Source organism: Arachis hypogaea, chromosome 11 (genome assembly GCF_003086295.3).
Source record: "Arachis hypogaea cultivar Tifrunner chromosome 11, arahy.Tifrunner.gnm2.J5K5, whole genome shotgun sequence".
Classification (NCBI taxonomy): domain Eukaryota; kingdom Viridiplantae; phylum Streptophyta; class Magnoliopsida; order Fabales; family Fabaceae; genus Arachis; species Arachis hypogaea.
This window is the reverse complement of record NC_092046.1, coordinates 20,102,667-20,120,091: the sequence shown is the minus strand read 5'-3', so window position 1 is coordinate 20,120,091 and position 17,425 is coordinate 20,102,667. Positions and strand designations below refer to the sequence as shown.

The following is a 17,425-nucleotide window of genomic DNA, read 5'->3' as shown; positions in this document are numbered from 1 at the left end:
CTCCTTACGCCCTTCATGAGCTCTGAAGAGTATTCTTCTTCTGAAGAGAATGAAGATGTTACTGAAGAGCAAGTTACCAAGTTCCTTGGTGCAATCATGAAGCTGAATGTCAATCTATTTGGTAAAGAGACTTGGGGAGATGAACCTCCCCTGTTCACCAATGAACTAAATGCATTGGATCAACTGAGATTGCCTCAGAAGAAACAGGATCCTGGAAAGTTCCAAATACCTTGTACCATAGGCACCATGACCTTTAAAAAGGCTCTATGTGACCTTGGGTCAGGAATAAACCTCATGCCACTCTCTGTAATGGAAAAACTGGGAATCTTTGAGGTACAAGCTGCTAGAATCTCATTAGAGATGGCAGACAATTCCAGAAAATAGGCTTATGGACAAGTAGAGGAGATATTAGTAAAGGTTGAAGGCCTTCACATCCCTGCTGATTTCATAATCCTAGATACTGGGAAGGATGAGGATGAATCCATCATCCTTGGAAGACCCTTCCTAGCCACAGCAAGAGCTGTGATTGATGTTAACAGAGGTGAACTAGTCCTTCAATTGAATGAGGATTCCCTTGAGTTTAAAACACAAGGACATCCTTTTGTAAACATGGAAAATAGGCACAGTAAGCTTCTCTCAAAACAGAGTCAACCAGAGCCCCCACAGTCAAACTCTAAGTTTGGTGTTGGGAGGCCACAACCAAACTCTAAGTTTGGTGTTGGGGAGTCTCAACAATGCTCTGAACATCTGTGAGGCTCCATGAGAGCCCACTGTCAAGCTATTGACATTAAAGAAGCGCTTGTTGGGAGGCAACCCAATTTTTATTTATCTAATTTTAATTTATTTTTATTGTTATTTCATGTTTTATTAGGTTCATGATCATGTGGAGTCACAAAATAAATATAAAAATTGAAAACGGAATCAAAAATAGCAGAAGAAAAATCACACCATGGAGGAGGATCTCACTGGCGTTTAAACGCCAGTAAGGAGCATCTGGCTGGCGTTCAATGCCAGAACAGAGCATGGAGCTGGCGCTGAACGCCAGGACCAAGCATGAAGCTGGCGTTCAACGCCAGAAACATGCTGCATCTGGGCGCTGAACGCCCAGAACAAGCATCAATTCGGCGTTTAAACGCCAGAATTGCATGCAAAGGCATTTTACAGGCCTAATTGGTGCAGGGATGTAAATCCTTGACACCTCAAGATCTGTGGACCCCACAGGATCCCCACCTTCCCTCCTTATAATTCTAGTTTTATCCACATCTTCTTCTTCATCTATTCTTTCTTCTTTTGCTCGAGGGCGAGCAACATTCTAAGTTTGGTGTGGTAAAAGCATTGCTTATTTTGCTTTTCCATAACTATTGATGGCACCTAAGGCCAGAGAAACCTCAAAAAAAAAAAAAGAAAGAAGACAAATGGGAAGACAAAAGCTTCCACCTCCAAGTCATGGGAGATGGAGAGATTCATGTAAAGGATCTATAGCTCAGTGGTAGAACATTTGACTGTAAATCAAGAGATCCCTGAGATACCTCAGGGGATACATTTTCCCCCACACAATTATTGGGAGCAACTAAGGATAGGAGCACCAAAATCACTAGGGATCAAGCAACAAAGACAAGGAAGAGACATAGAAGAGCTCAAGGACATCATTGGTTCCTCAAGAAGGAAACGCCACCATCACTAAGGTGGACTCATTCCTTGTTCTTAAATTTTCTGTTTTTCGTTTTCTTATGTTAAATGTTTATCTATGTTTGTGTCTTTATTACATGATCATTAGTGTCTAAGTGTGTATGCCTTAAAGTTATGAATGTCCTATGAATCCATCACCTCTCTTAAATGAAAAATGTTTTAATTCAAAAGAACAAGAAGTACATGAGTTTCGAATTTATCTTTGAACTTAGTTTAATTATATTGATGTGGTGACAATGCTTCTTGTTTTCTGAATGAATGCTTGAACAGTGCATATGTCTTTTGAAGTTGTTGTTTAAGAATGTTAAATATGTTGGCTCTTGAAAGAATGATGACAAGGAGACATGTTATTTGATAATCTGAAAAATCATAAAAATGATTCTTGAAGCAAGAAAAAGCAGCAAAGAACAAAGCTTGCAGAAAAAAAAATAGCGAAAAAAAAAAGAGAGAGCAAAAGCAAGCAGAAAAAGCCAAAAGCTCTTAAAACCAAAAGGCAAGAGCAAAAAGCCAATAACCCTTAAAACCAAAAGGTAAGGGTAAATAAAAAGGATCCCAAGGCTTTGAGCATCAGTGGATAGGAGGGCCTAAAGGAATAAAATCCTGGCCTAAGCGGCTAAACCAAGCTATCCCTAGCCATGTGCTTGTGGCGTGAAGGTGTCAAGTGAAAACTTGAGACTGAGCGGTTAAAGTCAAGGTCCAAAGCAAAAATAAGAGTGTGCTTAAGAACCCTGGACACCTCTAATTGGGGACTTTAGCAAAGCTGAGTCACAATCTGGAAAGGTTCACCCAATTATGTGTCTGTGGCATTTATGTATCCGGTGGTAATACTGGAAAACAAAGTGCTTAGGGCCACGGCCAAGACTTATAAAGTAGCTGTGTTCAAGAATCAACATTCTGAACTAGGAGAATCAATAACACTATCTGAACTCTGAGTTCCTATAGATGCCAATCATTCTGAACCTCAATGGATAAAGTGAGATGCCAAAACTATTCAAGAGGCAAAAAGCTACAAGTCCCACTCATCTGATTGGAGCTATGTTTCATTGATAGTTTGGAATTTATAGTATATTCTCTTCTTTTTATCCTATTTGATTTTTAGTTGCTTGGGGACAAGCAACAATTTAAGTTTGGTGTTGTGATGAGCGGATAATTTATACGCTTCTTGGCATTGTTTTTAGTATATTTTTAGTAGGATCTAGTTACTTTTAGGGATGTTTTTATTAGTTTTTATGTTAAACTCACATTTCTATACTTTACTATGAGTTTGTGTGTTTTTCTGTGATTTCAGGTATTTTCTGGCAGAAATTGAGGGACTTGAGTAAAAATCAGATTCAGAGGTTGAAGAAGGACTGCTGATGCTGTTGGATTCTGACCTCCCTGCACTCAAAATAAATTTTTCTGGAGCTACAGAACTCAAAATGGCGCGCTTCCTAATGCGTTGGAAAGTAGACATCTAGGGCTTTTTCGCAATATATAATAGTCCATACTTTGGCCGATTTTAGATGATGCAAAAGGGCATTAAACGCCAATTCTACGCTGCAGTCTGGAGTTAAACGCCAGAAACACGTCACGAACCAGAGTTGAATGCCAGAAATACGTTACAACCTGGCGTTCAACTCCAGAAAGAGCCTCTGCACGTGTAACATTCAAGCTCAGCCCAAGCTCACACCAAGTGGGCCCCGGAAGTGGATTTATGCATCAATTACTTACTTCTGTAAACCCTAGTAGCTAGTTTAGTATAAATAGGACTTTTTACTATTGTATTAGACATCCTGGATTGTATTTTTGATCCTGTGATCACATTTTGGGGGCTGGCCTCTCGGCCATGCCTGAACCTTCATCACTTATGTATTTTCAACGGTAGAGTTTCTACACTCCATAGATTAAGGTGTGGAGCTCTGCTGTTCCTCATGATTTAATGCAAAGTACTACTATTTCTCTATTTAATTCAATTTATTCCGCTTCTAAGATATCCATTCGTTCCCAAGAACATGATAAATGTGATGATTATGTGACGCTCATCATCATTCTCACTCATGAACGCGTGCCTGACAAACACTTCCGTTCTACATGCAAACAAGCTAGAATGAATATCTCTTAGATATCCAATACAGGGGACCGAGTCCGAGTTATTAATATCTTCGTGGTATAAGTTAGGACTGATTGGATGAAGACAGCGGGAAAGCAGAGAGTCAGAGGAACGAAAGCATCTCTATACGCTTATCTGAAATTCTTACCAATGATATACATAAGTATTTCTATCTTTATTTTCTTTTTATTTATTATTATTATTCGAAAACTCCATAACCATTTGATATCCGCCTGACTGAGATCTACAAGATAACCATAGCTTGCTTCATACCAACAATCTCCGTGGGATCGACCCTTACTCACGTAAGGTTTATTACTTGGACGACCCAGTGCACTTGCTGGTTAGTTGTATCGAAGTTGTGAATGAAAAACGATTTATTAAGACGTGCATACAGAGTTTTTGGCGCCGTTGCCTGAGATCACAATTTCGTGCACCAGTGCCTCTGCAAACGGGATCTTTATCTCAAGAGTCCTGAGATAAGCTGCAAAGTGGACAAATTGTTTATCCTGTTCTACTTGGCGGAATTTCTGAGGATAAGGCATCTTGGCTTTATATTCTTCAACCTTAGTTGATGCAGGTTTATTCCCTACAGAAGTGGTTGGAGAAGCCTTCTTAAAGGGGTTACTATCAGCACTTGCAGGTGTCTGATCCCTCATTGGCATTTGAACGCCAGGATTGGGTGCAGGATGGGCGTTTAACGCCAGCTTCCCACCCTTTTCTGGCGTTTGAACGCCAGAACTGGGCAAGGAATGGGCGTTTAACGCCAACTTTTCTCCCTTTTCTGGCGTTTGAACGCCAGAATTATTCCTCTCTGGGCTCTTGCTGTCCTCAGAGGGATTTTGGGCAGTGGTTTGATCATCCTCTGTCATTTGTTCCTTTCTTGACTTTTTGCTACTTTGAACTGAATTATTCAATGTCTTTCCGCTCCTTAGTTGAACAGCTTGGCATTCTTCTGTTATCTGTTTAGATAGCTGCTGTCTTGTCTGATTTAATTGTGCTTCTATATTCTTGTTAGCATTTTTAGTGTCTTGGAGCATCTCCTTGAATTCTGCTAATTGTTTTGTCATTAGAAGTAATTGCTGATTTAGTTCAACAATCTGTTCTTGAGGATTATGATCAGTAGTTGCTACCATAGCTTCTTTTTCTTTGGAGGGCTCATTGCTTGAGTATAGATGTTGATTTCTAGCAACTGTATCTATGAATTCTTGAGCCTCTTCAATTGTCTTTCTCATGTGTATAGATCCACCAGCTGAGTGGTCTAGAGACATTTGAGCTCTTTCTGTAAGCCCATAGTAGAAGATGTCTAACTGTACCCACTCTGAAAATATTTCAGAGGGGCATTTTCTTAGCATCCCTCTATACCTCTCCTAGGCATTATAAAGGGATTCATGATCCTCTTGTTTAAAGTCTTGGATGTCCAGCCTTAGCTGTGTCATCCTTTTTGGAGGGTAAAATTGATTCAAGAATTTGTCTGATAACTGTCTTCATGTTTTTATGCTTGCTGTGGGTTGGTTATTTAACCACCTCTTAGCTTGATCTTTTACAGCAAATGGAAACAGTAATAATCTGTAGACATCCTGATCCACTTCTTTATCACGTACTGTGTCAGCAATTTGTAAGAACTGTGCCAAAAACTCAGTAGGTTCTTCCTGTGAAAGACCGGAATACTGGTAATTTTGCTGCACAATGATAATGAGCTGAGGATTTAGCTCAAAACTGCTTGCTTTGATGGGAGGTATATAGATGCTACTCCCATATGCAGCTGTAATGGGGTTGGCATATGACCCCAGAGTCATTCTGGACTGTTCACTTCCACTTATGTCCATGATGGAGAAAAGGGAATTGATATGAATTTTTTTAAAAAAAAAAATTAATTAATTAAAAGTAACCGAAAAAAATAAAACAAAATAAATGGAAGATAAAATAAAATTTTCGAAAATTAGAAGAAAATAAAAGCAAATTGAAAACTAAATTAATTAATTGATTAAAAAGATTTTGGAAATTAGCAATCAAAAAGATATGATTGAGAAGATATGATTGAAGAAATTAAAAAGATTTGATTTTTTTGAAAAAGATTTGAAAAGATCAATTTTTGAAATTAGAATTTTGACTTGATTAAAAAGAAAAGATATGATTTTGAAAATCTTTGACTATTTTAATGCTAATTTTCGAAAATTATGAGTAAAATAAAGAAAAGATATTTTTTTATTTTTAAATTTTAATGAGGAAAGAGAAAAACAACAAAACGACACTAAACTTAGAAACTTTAGATCAAAACAAAGAGAACAAACAAGAAAACTTTGAATGTCAAGATGAACACCAAGAACACTTTGAAGATCAAGATGAACACCAAGAACAAATTTTTGAAAAATTTTTAAGTAAATAAAAGCACAAAAACATACCAAACTTAAAATTTTTAGAAAATCAAACACAAATTTTCGAAAAAAATTAAAGGAAAACACAAAGAAGACACCAAACTTAGAATTTTTAAAGATTAAGAAACAACTAAGAGTATGCAAATTCGAAAAATTAAAAGAACGTAAAAGCATGCAATTGACACCAAACTTAAAATATGAAACTAAACTCAAATAAAAGACTCTAAACCAACAAAAATAAAATATTCCTAATCTAAGCAACAAGATAAACCGTCAGTTGTCCAAACTCGAACAATCCCCAGCAACGGCGCCAAAAACCTGGTGCACGAAATCACAATCACACTTTTGTAATTCCGCACAATTAACCAGCAAGTGCACTGGGTCGTCCAAGTAATACCTTACGTGAGTAAGGGTCGATCCCACGGAGATTGTTGACTTGAAGCAAGCTATGGTTATCTTGTAACTCTTAGTCAGGATATCAATAATTCTCAGATTTAATTGTAAAAAATAAAAGAACATGAAATAAATACTTGTTTTGCAGTAATGGAGAACAAGTCGAGGTTTTGGAGATGCTCCGTCCCCTGAATCTCTGCTTTCCTACTATCTTCTTCTTCACACACGCAAGGCTTCTTCCATGGCAAGCTTTATGTTGGGCATCACCGTTGTCAATGGCTACTTCCCGTCCTCTCAGTGAAAATGTTCCAAATGCGCTGTCACCGCACGGCTAATCATCTGTCGGTTCTCGATCATGTTGGAATAGGATTCATTGATCCTTTTGCGTCTGTCACACGCCCAACAATCGCGAGTTTGAAGCTCGTCACAGTCATCCCTTCCCATATCCTACTCGGAATACCACAGACAAGGTTTAGACTTTTCGGATCTCAAGAATGACCGCCAATAATTCTAGCCTATACCACGAAGGTTTCAATCTTAGATTAGAAACCCAAGAGATACACATTCAAGCTTGATTGCATGTAGAACGGAAGTGGTTGTCAGACATGCGTTCATAGGTGAGAATGATGATGAGTGTCACGGATCATCACATTCATCAGGTTGAAGTGTGAATGAATATCTTAGGATAGAAGCAAGCATGATAGAATGGAAAATAGTAGTAATTGCATTAATTCATCGAAACACAGCAGAGCTCCTCACCCCCAACAATGGGGTTCAGAGACTCATGCCATAGAAGATAAAATATGAAACGTGTAAAGTGTCATGAGGTACAAGATGAATTACTAAAACTAGTTTTATAGTAAACTAGTGACCTAGGGTTACAGAAAATGAGTAAGCTAGGGTGTTTAGTGTAAAAAATCCACTTTCGGGGCCCACTTGGTGTGTGCTTGGGCTGAGCATTGAAGCTTTCATGTGTAGAGACTTTTCTTGGAGTTAAACGCCAGCTTTTGTGCCAGTTTGGGCGTTTAACTCCAGCTTTTATGCCAGTTCTGGCGTTAAACGCCAGAATTCTTAAGCTGACTTGGAACGTCGGTTTGGGCCATCAAATCTTGGGCAAAATATGGACTATTATATATTGATGGAAAGCCCAGTATGTCTACTTTCCAACGCAATTGAGAGCACATCAATTGGGCTTCTGTAGCTCCAGAAAATCTACTTCGAGTGCAGGGAGGTCAGAATCCAACAGCATCTGCAGTCCTTTTTCGGCCTCTAAATCAGATTTTTGCTCAGGTCCCTCAATTTCAGCCAGAAAATACCTGAAATCACAGAAAAACACACAAACTCATAGTAAAGTCCAGAAAAGTGAATTTTAAATAAAAACTAATAAAAATATAATAAAAACTAACTAAAATATACTAAGAACATACTAAAAACAGTGCCAAAAAGCGTATAAATTATCCGCTCATCAGCTGCCCTGTTTCTTTTCCTTTCTTCTTCTTTCTTCTCTCCTTTCTTCTTCTTCTCTTTTTCCCGTCTCCTATTTCTTTCTTCCCTTCCTATCTCTTCTTCTCACCTTTCTCATCCATTCTCACTCACAATTCTCCATTTTTTTCTTCTCCCACTTTTCAAAAATTTCACTTCTCATTTTTCTTATCTTTCATTTTTTTTGTCTGTTGCATTTGCATACTTTTATTCATGGCATTTTAACTTTGTTGCTTGTTCTTATTTTCTTCTCTAAATTTTTTGTTTTAACATTGGTGTTGAATTTTTCTACGCAACTGTTAAGAATTTCTTGAATTATTTTGGTGCTTCTTAACTTGTTTGATATTGTTGGGTGATGAAATTTTTAAGTCAATGCTTAATTTTTTATGACACTTGCATTCTTTGTGCATTGATATGAACTCAAATTGTCTTTCATGACCCACTCTTTCTTATTTGAACTTGATGTTTTCAAGTGTTCTCTTCATGCCAGTTACTTATACTTTGACTTTACTCTTGTATCAAGTGTTAGTTGACATGCCTCGCTTATATTATTTTTTCACTTACATGTTGTAGCTACCATATAATTGAGAACCACACTCTTATTCGGTATTAGCCCCCACTTATGTTCTATTTGCTTTGATGTCTTTGTTTTTTTGGGCTTAATCTTCCATCTTTTTCTCCCCTTTCAGCCTGGCCACCAAGAAGGGAAAGAAAAAGCTTCTAAACGGGGCGAACAACAAGTCCCTCCGCACAATCCTTTGAAGGAGCTCATCAGTTGTAGCAACCCACCCTAATCCACTTTGCTCTATCTTTACGTGTGGGGAGGTCGAGGACCGACTTTCGTGGGTAACTACTTCCTTTTCCAACACCAAATCTTCTTTGTTAGTTAGTTGTTGCATTGCATGATAGATTGCATGTTAGTTAGAATTTGTACATATTTTACCACTTCTTTCTTGTTAGGACTACTTGGTTGAAGTGATGAATTCCTTTCCAAGAAACTATTCTAGGGCATTTCACTAATTTGAATCAAAACTTTTGTTGAGCTTGCTTGAAGGAATTAATTTTGGAACACGATTTTAGAGCTAGAACACACAAGCCTAGTGAGATTTTGAGCCTAATTGATTGCTTGCATCTTATCAACCAATATTTTTTTGGTGTGTGTGATTTTCTCTAAGATTGTGATCTTTGTCTTGCTTGATTCTATATTTTCATTGTTTGATGTATGTATGCATGTATGTGATTGAGGCATTTGTTTCACTATAGCTCACATACCCTAATGGCCTTAGCATTTCATCATTCTTTGCAAACCAATGTTGAGCCTAATTAATCCCATTTATTCTTTCTTTTAGCACATCACTAACTCTAAGCGAAAAACAATGAATGTCCTTAATTTGAATCCTTGGTTAGCTTAGACTAGTGAGAGTCTATGGTGCACGAAATTGTGATCTCAGGCAACGGCGCCAGAAACTCTGTACGCACGTCTTAATAAATCGTTTTTCATTCACAACTTCGATACAACTAACCAGCAAGTGCACTGGGTCGTCCAAGTAATAAACCTTACGTGAGTAAGGGTCGATCCCACGGAGATTGTTGGTATGAAGCAAGCTATGGTCACCTTGTAAATCTCAATCAGGCGGATATCAAAAGGTTATGGAGTTTTCGAAATTAAATAATAAGTAAATAGAGAATAAGGATAGAAACACTTATGTATATCATTGGTGAGAATTTCAGATAAGTGTATAGAGATGCTTTCATTCCTCTGAACCTCTGCTTTCCTACTATCTTCATCCAATCAGTCTTACTCCTTTCCATGGCTGGCTTTATGTAAGGACATCACCGTTGTCAATGGCTACTTTTTATCCTCTCTGGAAAATGGTCCGATGCGCTGTCACTGCATGGCTAATCGTCTGAAGGCATCACCCTTGTCAATGGTTGCATCCCATCCTCTTGTGAAAATGGTCCAAATGCTTTGTCATAGCACGGCTAATCATCTGAGGTTCTCGATCATACTGGAATAGGATTCACCCTCCTTTTGCGTCTGTCACTACGCCCAGCACTCGCGAGTTTGAAGTTCGTCACAGTCATTCAATCCCAGAGTCCTACTCGGAATACCACAGACAAGGTTTAGACTTTCCGGACTCTCATGAATGCCGCCATCAATCTAGCTTATACCACAAAGATTCTGATTAAGAGATCCAAGAGATACTCATTCAATCTAAGGTGGAACGGAAGTGGTTGTCAGGCACGCGTTCGTGGAGGAATGATGATGATTGTCACGTTCATCACATTCAGGTTGAAGTGCGAATGAATATCTTAGAAGCGGAATAAGTTGAATTGAATAGAAAAACAGTAGTACTTTGCATTAATCTTTGAGGAACAGCAGAGCTCCACACCTTAATCTATGGAGTGCAGAAACTCTACCATATGAAATACATAAGTGAAAGGTTCAGGCATGGCCGAGAGGCCAGCCTCCAAAACGTGATCACAGGATCAAAAATACAATCCAGGATGTCTAATACAATAGTAACAAGTCCTATTTATAAAAAACTAGCTACTATGGTTTACAGAAGTAAGTAATTGATGCATAAATCCACTTCCGGGGCCCACTTGGTGTGTGCTTGGGCTGAGCTTGAATGTTACACGTGCAGAGGTCATTCTTGGAGTTGAACGCTAGGTTGTAACGTATTTCTGGCGTTCAACTCTGGTTTGTGACTTGTTTCTGGCGTTTAACTCCAGACAGCAGCATAGAACTGGCGTTCAATGCCCTTTTACGTCGTCTAAACTCGATATAAGTATGGACTATTATACATTGCTGGAAAGCCCTGGATGTCTACTATCCAACGCAATTAGAATCGTGCCATTTTAAGTTCTGTAACTCCAGAAAATCTACTTTGAGTGCAGGGAGGTCAGAATCCAACAGCATCAGCAGTCCTTCTTCAACCTCTGAATTTGATTTTTGCTCAAGTCCCTCAATTTCAGCCAGAAAATACCTGAAATCACAAAAAAACACACAAACTCATAGTAAAGTCCAGAAATGTGAATTTAACATAAAAACTAATGAAAACATCCCTAAAAGTAACTAGATTCTCCTAAAAACATACTAAAAACAATGCCAAAAAGCGTATAAATTATCCGCTCATCACAACACCAAACTTAAATTGTTGCTTGTCCCCAAGCAATTGAAAATCAAATAGGATAAAAAGAAGAGAATATACTATGAATTCCAAACTATCAATGAAATATAGCTCCAATCAGATGAGCGGGACTTGTAGCTTTTTGCCTCTTGAATAGTTTTGGCATCTCAGTTTATCCATTGAGGTTCAGAATGATTGGCATCTATAGGAACTCAGAGTTCAGATAGTGTTATTGATTCTCCTAGTTCAGTATGTTGATTCTTGAACACAGCTATTTTATGAGTCTTGGCCGTGGCCCTAAGCACTTTGTTTTCCAGTATTACCACCGGATACATAAATGCCACAGACACATAATTGGGTGAACCTTTTCAGATTGTGACTCAGCTTTGCTAAAGTCCCCTATTAGAGGTGTCCAGGGTTCTTAAGCACACTCTTTTTTTGCTTTGGACCTTGACTTTAACCGCTCAGTCTCAAGTTTTCACTTGACACCTTCACGCCACAAGCACATGGTTAGGGACAGCTTGGTTTAGCCGCTTAGGCCAGGATTTTATTCCTTTAGGCCCTCCTATCCACTGATGCTCAAAGCCTTGGGATCCTTTTTATTACCCTTGCCTTTTGGTTTTAAGGGTTATTGGCTTTTTGCTCTTGCCTCTTGGTTTTAAGAGCTTTGGCTTTTTCTGCTTGCTTTTTCTCTCTTTTTTTTTCTATTTTTTTTTCTTTTTTTTTCTACAAGCTTTGTTCTTTGCTGCTTTTTCTTGCTTCAAGAATCATTTTTATGATTTTTCTGATTATCAAATAACATGTCTCCTTGTAATCATTCTTTCAAGAGCCAACATATTTAACATTCTTAAACAACAACTTCAAAAGACATATGCACTGTTCAAGCATTCATTCAGAAAACAAAAAGTATTGTCTCCACATCAAAATAATTAAACTAAGTTCAAGGACAAATTCGAAACTCATGTACTTCTTGTTCTTTTGAATTAAGACATTTTTCATTTAAGAGAGGTGATGGATTCATAGGACATTCATAACTTTAAGGCATAGTTACTAAATACTAATGATCATGTAATGAAGACACAAACATAGATAAGCACTTAACATGGAAAACGAAAAACAGAGAAAGTAAGAACAAGGAATGAGTCCACCTTAGTGATGGTGGCGTTTCCTTCTTGAGGAACCAATGATGTCCTTGAGCTCTTCTATGTCTCTTCCTTGTCTTTCTTGCTCCTCCCTCATTGCTTTTTGATCTTCTCTAATTTCATGAAGGATGATGGAGTGCTCTTGATGTTCCACCCTTAATTGTCCCATGTTGGAACTTAATTCTCCTAGGGAGGTGTTGATTTGCTCCCAATAGTTTTGTGGAGGAAAATGCATTTGAGGCATCTCCGGGATCTCATGGTAATGAGCTTCATGCATTTCTTGAGATCCATGAATGGGCTCTCTTGCTTGCTCCATCCTTTTCTTAGTGATGGGCTTCTCTTCCTCAATGGGAATGTCTCCTTCTATGAAAGCTCCAGCTGAGTAACATAGATGGCAAATAAGATGAGGGAAAGCTAGCCTTGCCCCAAGAGAGGGCTTTTCGGCTATTTTGTAGAGTTCAAGGGAGATGGCTTCATGAACTTCTACTTCTTCTCCAATCATGATGCTATGGATCATGATGGCCCGATCCACAGTAACTTCAGATTGGTTGCTAGTGGGGATGATGGAGCGTTGGATGAATTCCAACCATCCTCTAGCTACAGGCTTGAGGTCCAGTCTTCTTAATTGAACCGGCTTGCCTTTGGAGTCAATCTTCTATTGAGCTCCTTCCACACATATGTCCATGAGGACTTGGTCCAACCTTTGATTAAAGTTGACCCTTCTAGTGTAGGGGCGTGCATCTCCTTGCATCATAGGCAAGTTGAACGCTAACCTCACATTTTTTGGACTAAAATCTAAGTATTTTTCCCGAACCATGGTGAGATACTTCTTTGGGTTCGGGTTCTTACTTTGATCATGGTTCCTAGTGATCCATGCATTGGCATAGAACTCTTGAACCATTAGGATGCCGACTTGTTAGATGGGGTTTGTTAGAACTTCCCAACCTCTTCTTTGGATTTCATGTCGGATCTTCGGATACTCATTTCTCTTGAGTTTGAAAGGGACCTCAGGGATCACCTTCTTCTTGGCCACAACATCATAGAAGTGGTCTTGATGGGCCTTGGAGATGAACCTTTCCATCTCCCATGACTCGGGGGTGGAAGCTTTTGTCTTCCCTTTCCCTTTTCTAGAGGATTCTCCGGTCTTAGGTGCCATCAATGGTAATGGAAAAACAAAAAGCTTATGCTTTTACCACACCAAACTTAGAATATTGCTCACCCTCGAGCAAGAGAAGAAAGAATAGATGAAGAAGAAGAAGAAATGGAGGTGAGGGAGAGAGAGATGTTTTTCGGTCAAGAAGGGAAAGAGAGGGTTGTGTTGTGTGAAAATGAGGAAGAATGGAGGGCTATATATAGGGAAGGGAGGGGGGGTAAGGTTCAGCCATAAGGGTGGGTTTTGGATGGGAAATTGATTTTGAATTTTGAAGGTAGGTAGAGTTTATGAGGTAGGTTTATGGGGAAGAGTGGATGGATGTGAGTGGTGAAGTGGTGATAGGGAAGAGAAATTGAGGTGATTGGAGGTAGGTAGGGATCCTGTGGGGTCCACAAATCCTGAGGTGATCCTGTGGGGTCCACAGATCCTGAGGTGTTCAAGGATTTACAACCTTGCACCAAATTAGGCATGCAAAATGCCCTTGCACACAACTCTGGGCGTTCAGCGCCAGATTGGTGCTTGTTCTGGGCATTGAACGCCCATTTATTGCCCATTTCTGGCGTTGAACGCCAGAACCATGCTTGTTCTGGGCGTTCAGCGCCAGCTCTTCTCCAGGGTGCAATTCTGGCATTCAAACGCCCAGATGCTGCCCATCTTGGGCGTTCAGCGCCAGAACCATGCTCTGTTCTGGCGTTAAACGCCAGCCATATGCTTCTTACTGGCGTTTAAACGCCAATAAGGTCTTCCTCCAGGGTGTGATTTTTCTTCTGTTGTTTTTTATTTCGTTTTCAATTTTTTATTTATTTTGTGACTCCACATGATCATGAACCTAATAAAACATGAAAGAACAATAAAATTAGATAAATAAAAATTGGGTTGTCTCCCAACAAGCACTTCTTTAATGTCAATAGCTTGACAGTGGGCTCTCATGGAGCCTCACAGATGTTCAGAGCATTGTTGAGATTTCCCAACACCAAACTTAGAGTTTGACTGTGGGGGCTCTGATTGACTCTGTTTTGAGAGAAGCTTTTTATGCTTCCTCTCCATGTTTACAGAAGGGTAACCTTGAGTTGTAAACACAAGGGAGTCCTCATTCAATTGAAAGACTAATTCACCTCTGTCAACATCAATCATAGCTCTTGCTGTGGCTAGGAAGGGTCTTCCAATGATGATGGATTCATCCTCATCCCTCCCAGTATCTAGGACTATGAAATTAGCAGGGATGTAAAGGCCTTCAACCTTTACTAACACGTCCTCTACTTGTCCATAAGCCTGTTTTCTTGAACTGTCTGCCATCTCTAATGAGATTTTAGTAGCTTGCACCCCAAAGATTCCCAGTTTCTCTATTACAGAAAGGGGCATGAGGTTTATCCCTGAACCAAGGTCACACAGAGCCTTATCAAAGATCATGTTGCCTATGGTACAAGGTATTATGAACTTTCCAGGATCCTGTTTCTTCTGAGGCAATGTCAGTTGATCCAGATCACTTAGTTCATTGGTGAACAAGGGAGGTTCATCTTCCCAAGTCTCAATACCAAATAATTTGGCATTCAGCTTCATGATTGCACCAAGGTACTTGGTAACTTGCTCTTCAGTAACATCCTCATTCTCTTCAGAAGATGAATAATCGTCAGAGCTCATGAAGGGCATAAGGAGGTTCAATGGAATCTCTATGGTCTCTAGATGAGTCTCAGATTCCTTTGGTTCCTCAAAGGAAAACTCCTTATTGATCACTGGACGTCCCAAGAGGTCTTCCTCACTGGGATTTACGTCCTACCCTTCCTCTTTGGATTCGGCCATGATGGTTATATCAATGGCCTTGCACTCTCCTTTTGGATTTTCTTCTGTATTGCTTGGGAGAATACTAGGAGGGATTTTAGTGATCCTTTTACTCAGCTGGCCCACTTGTGCCTCCAAATTTCTAATGGAGGACCTTGTTTCATTCATGAAACTTACAGTGGCCTTAGATAGATCAGAGACTAAGTTTGCTAAATTAGAGGTATTTTGTTCAGAGTTCTCTGTCTGTTGCTGAGTGGATGATGGAAAAGGTTTACTATTGCTAAACATGTTTCTTCCACCATTATTATTAAAGCCTTGTTGAGGCTTTTGTTGATCCTTCCATGAGAAATTTGGATGATTTCTCCATGATGAGTTATAGGTGTTTCCATAAGGTTCACCTAAGTAATTTACCTCTGCTATTGCAGGGTTCTCAGGATCATCGGCCTCTTCTTCAGAAGGCGCCTCTTGAGTACTGTTGGATGCAGCTTGCATTCCATTCAGACTCTGAGAAATCATATTGACTTGCTGAGTCAATATTTTGTTCTGAGCCAATATGGCATTCAGAGTATCAATTTCAAGAATTCCCCTCTTCTGAGGTGTCCCATTACTCACAGGATTCCTCTCAGAAGTGTACATGAACTGGTTATTAACAACCATGTCAATGAGTTCTTGAGCTTCTGCAGGCATTTTCTTTAGGTGAATGGATCCACCTGCAGAAGTATCCAATGACATCTTAGATAACTCAGACAGACCATCATAGAATATATCCAGGATGGTCCATTCTGAAAGCATGTCAGAAGGACACTTTTTGGTCAGTCCTTTGTATTTCTCCCAAGCTTCATAGAGGGATTCACCTTCTTTCTGTCTGAAGGTTTGAACATCCACTCTAAGCTTGCTCAGCTTTTGAGGAGGAAAGAACTTGGCTAAGAAAGCCTTGACCAGCTTATCCCAAGAGTTCAGGCTATCCTTAGGTTGAGAGTCCAACCATACTCTAGCTCTATCTCTTACAGCAAAAGGGAAAAGCATGAGCCTGTAGACTTCAGGATCTACTCCATTAGTCTTAACAGTATCACAGATCTGCAAGAATTCAGTTAAGAACTGAAAAGGATCTTCAGATGGAAGTCCATGAAACTTGCAGCTTTGCTACATCAGAGAAACTAATTGAGGTTTCAGCTCAAAATTGTTTGTTCCAATGGTAGGGATGGAGATGCTTCTTCCATGTAAATTGGAATTAGGTACAGTAAAGTCACCCAGCATCCTCCTTGCATTATTATTATTTTCGGCTGCCATGTCCTCTTCTTGTTCGAAAATTTCTGAAAGGTGCTTGCTGGCTTGTTGTAATTTAGCTTCTTTTAGTTTTCTCTTCAGATTCCTTTCAGGTTCTGGATCTGCTTCAATAAGAATGTTCTTGTCCTTGCTCCTGCTCATATGAAAAAGAGGGAACAGAAAAATAATAATAATAGGGGTCCTTTTTACCACAGTATAGAGGTCCCTGTGTGAGTAGAAGAAAAGAAAAAGAGAAAATCTGAACTCAGAGAGAGTGAGAGAGAATTTTTCGAAAATTATTTTTTTGAAAAAGAGTTAGTGATTTTCGAAAATTGTTTTTGAAAAAGGTTAGTAATTTTCAAAAATTAAAATCAAAAATTAAAATAATTAGTTAATTAAAAAGAATTTTTGAAAAAGAGGGAGATATTTTCGAAAATTAGAGAGAGAGAGAGAGAGAGTTAGTTAGGTAGTTTTGAAAAAGATAAGAAACAAACAAAAAGTTAGTTAGTTAGTTGAAACAAATTTGAAAATTAATTTTGAAAAGATAAGAAGATAAGAAGTTAGAAAAGATATTTTAAAATCAAATTTTTGAAAAAGAAATGATTTTGAAAAAGATAAGATAAAAAGATATTTTTGAAAAGATATGATTGAAATTAGTTTTGAAAAAGATTTGATTTTTAAAATCACAATTAATGACTTGATTCACAAGAAATCACAAGATATGATTCTAGAACTTAAAGTTTGAATCTTTCTTAACAAGTAAGTAACAAACTTGAAATTTTTGAATCAAAACATTAATTGATGATGTTATTTTCAAAAATTATGAGATAAAGATAAGAAAAAGATTTTTGAAAAATATTTTTTAAATTTTCGAAAATAACTAGAAAAAATGAAAAATATTTTATTTTTGAAAAAGATTT

At 38.5% G+C, this 17,425-nt stretch overlaps 1 non-coding gene across 1 annotated transcript; it reads left to right on the top strand.

The window, feature by feature from the left end:
• Nucleotides 1-16,025: 16,025 nt before the first annotated feature.
• On the top strand, nt 16,026-16,133 carry LOC112724271 (small nucleolar RNA R71). Its single transcript, XR_003163442.1, has one exon. It is a non-coding gene; the product is annotated as a small nucleolar RNA R71 (small nucleolar RNA).
• The last annotated feature ends 1,292 nt before the right edge of the window (nt 16,134-17,425 follow it).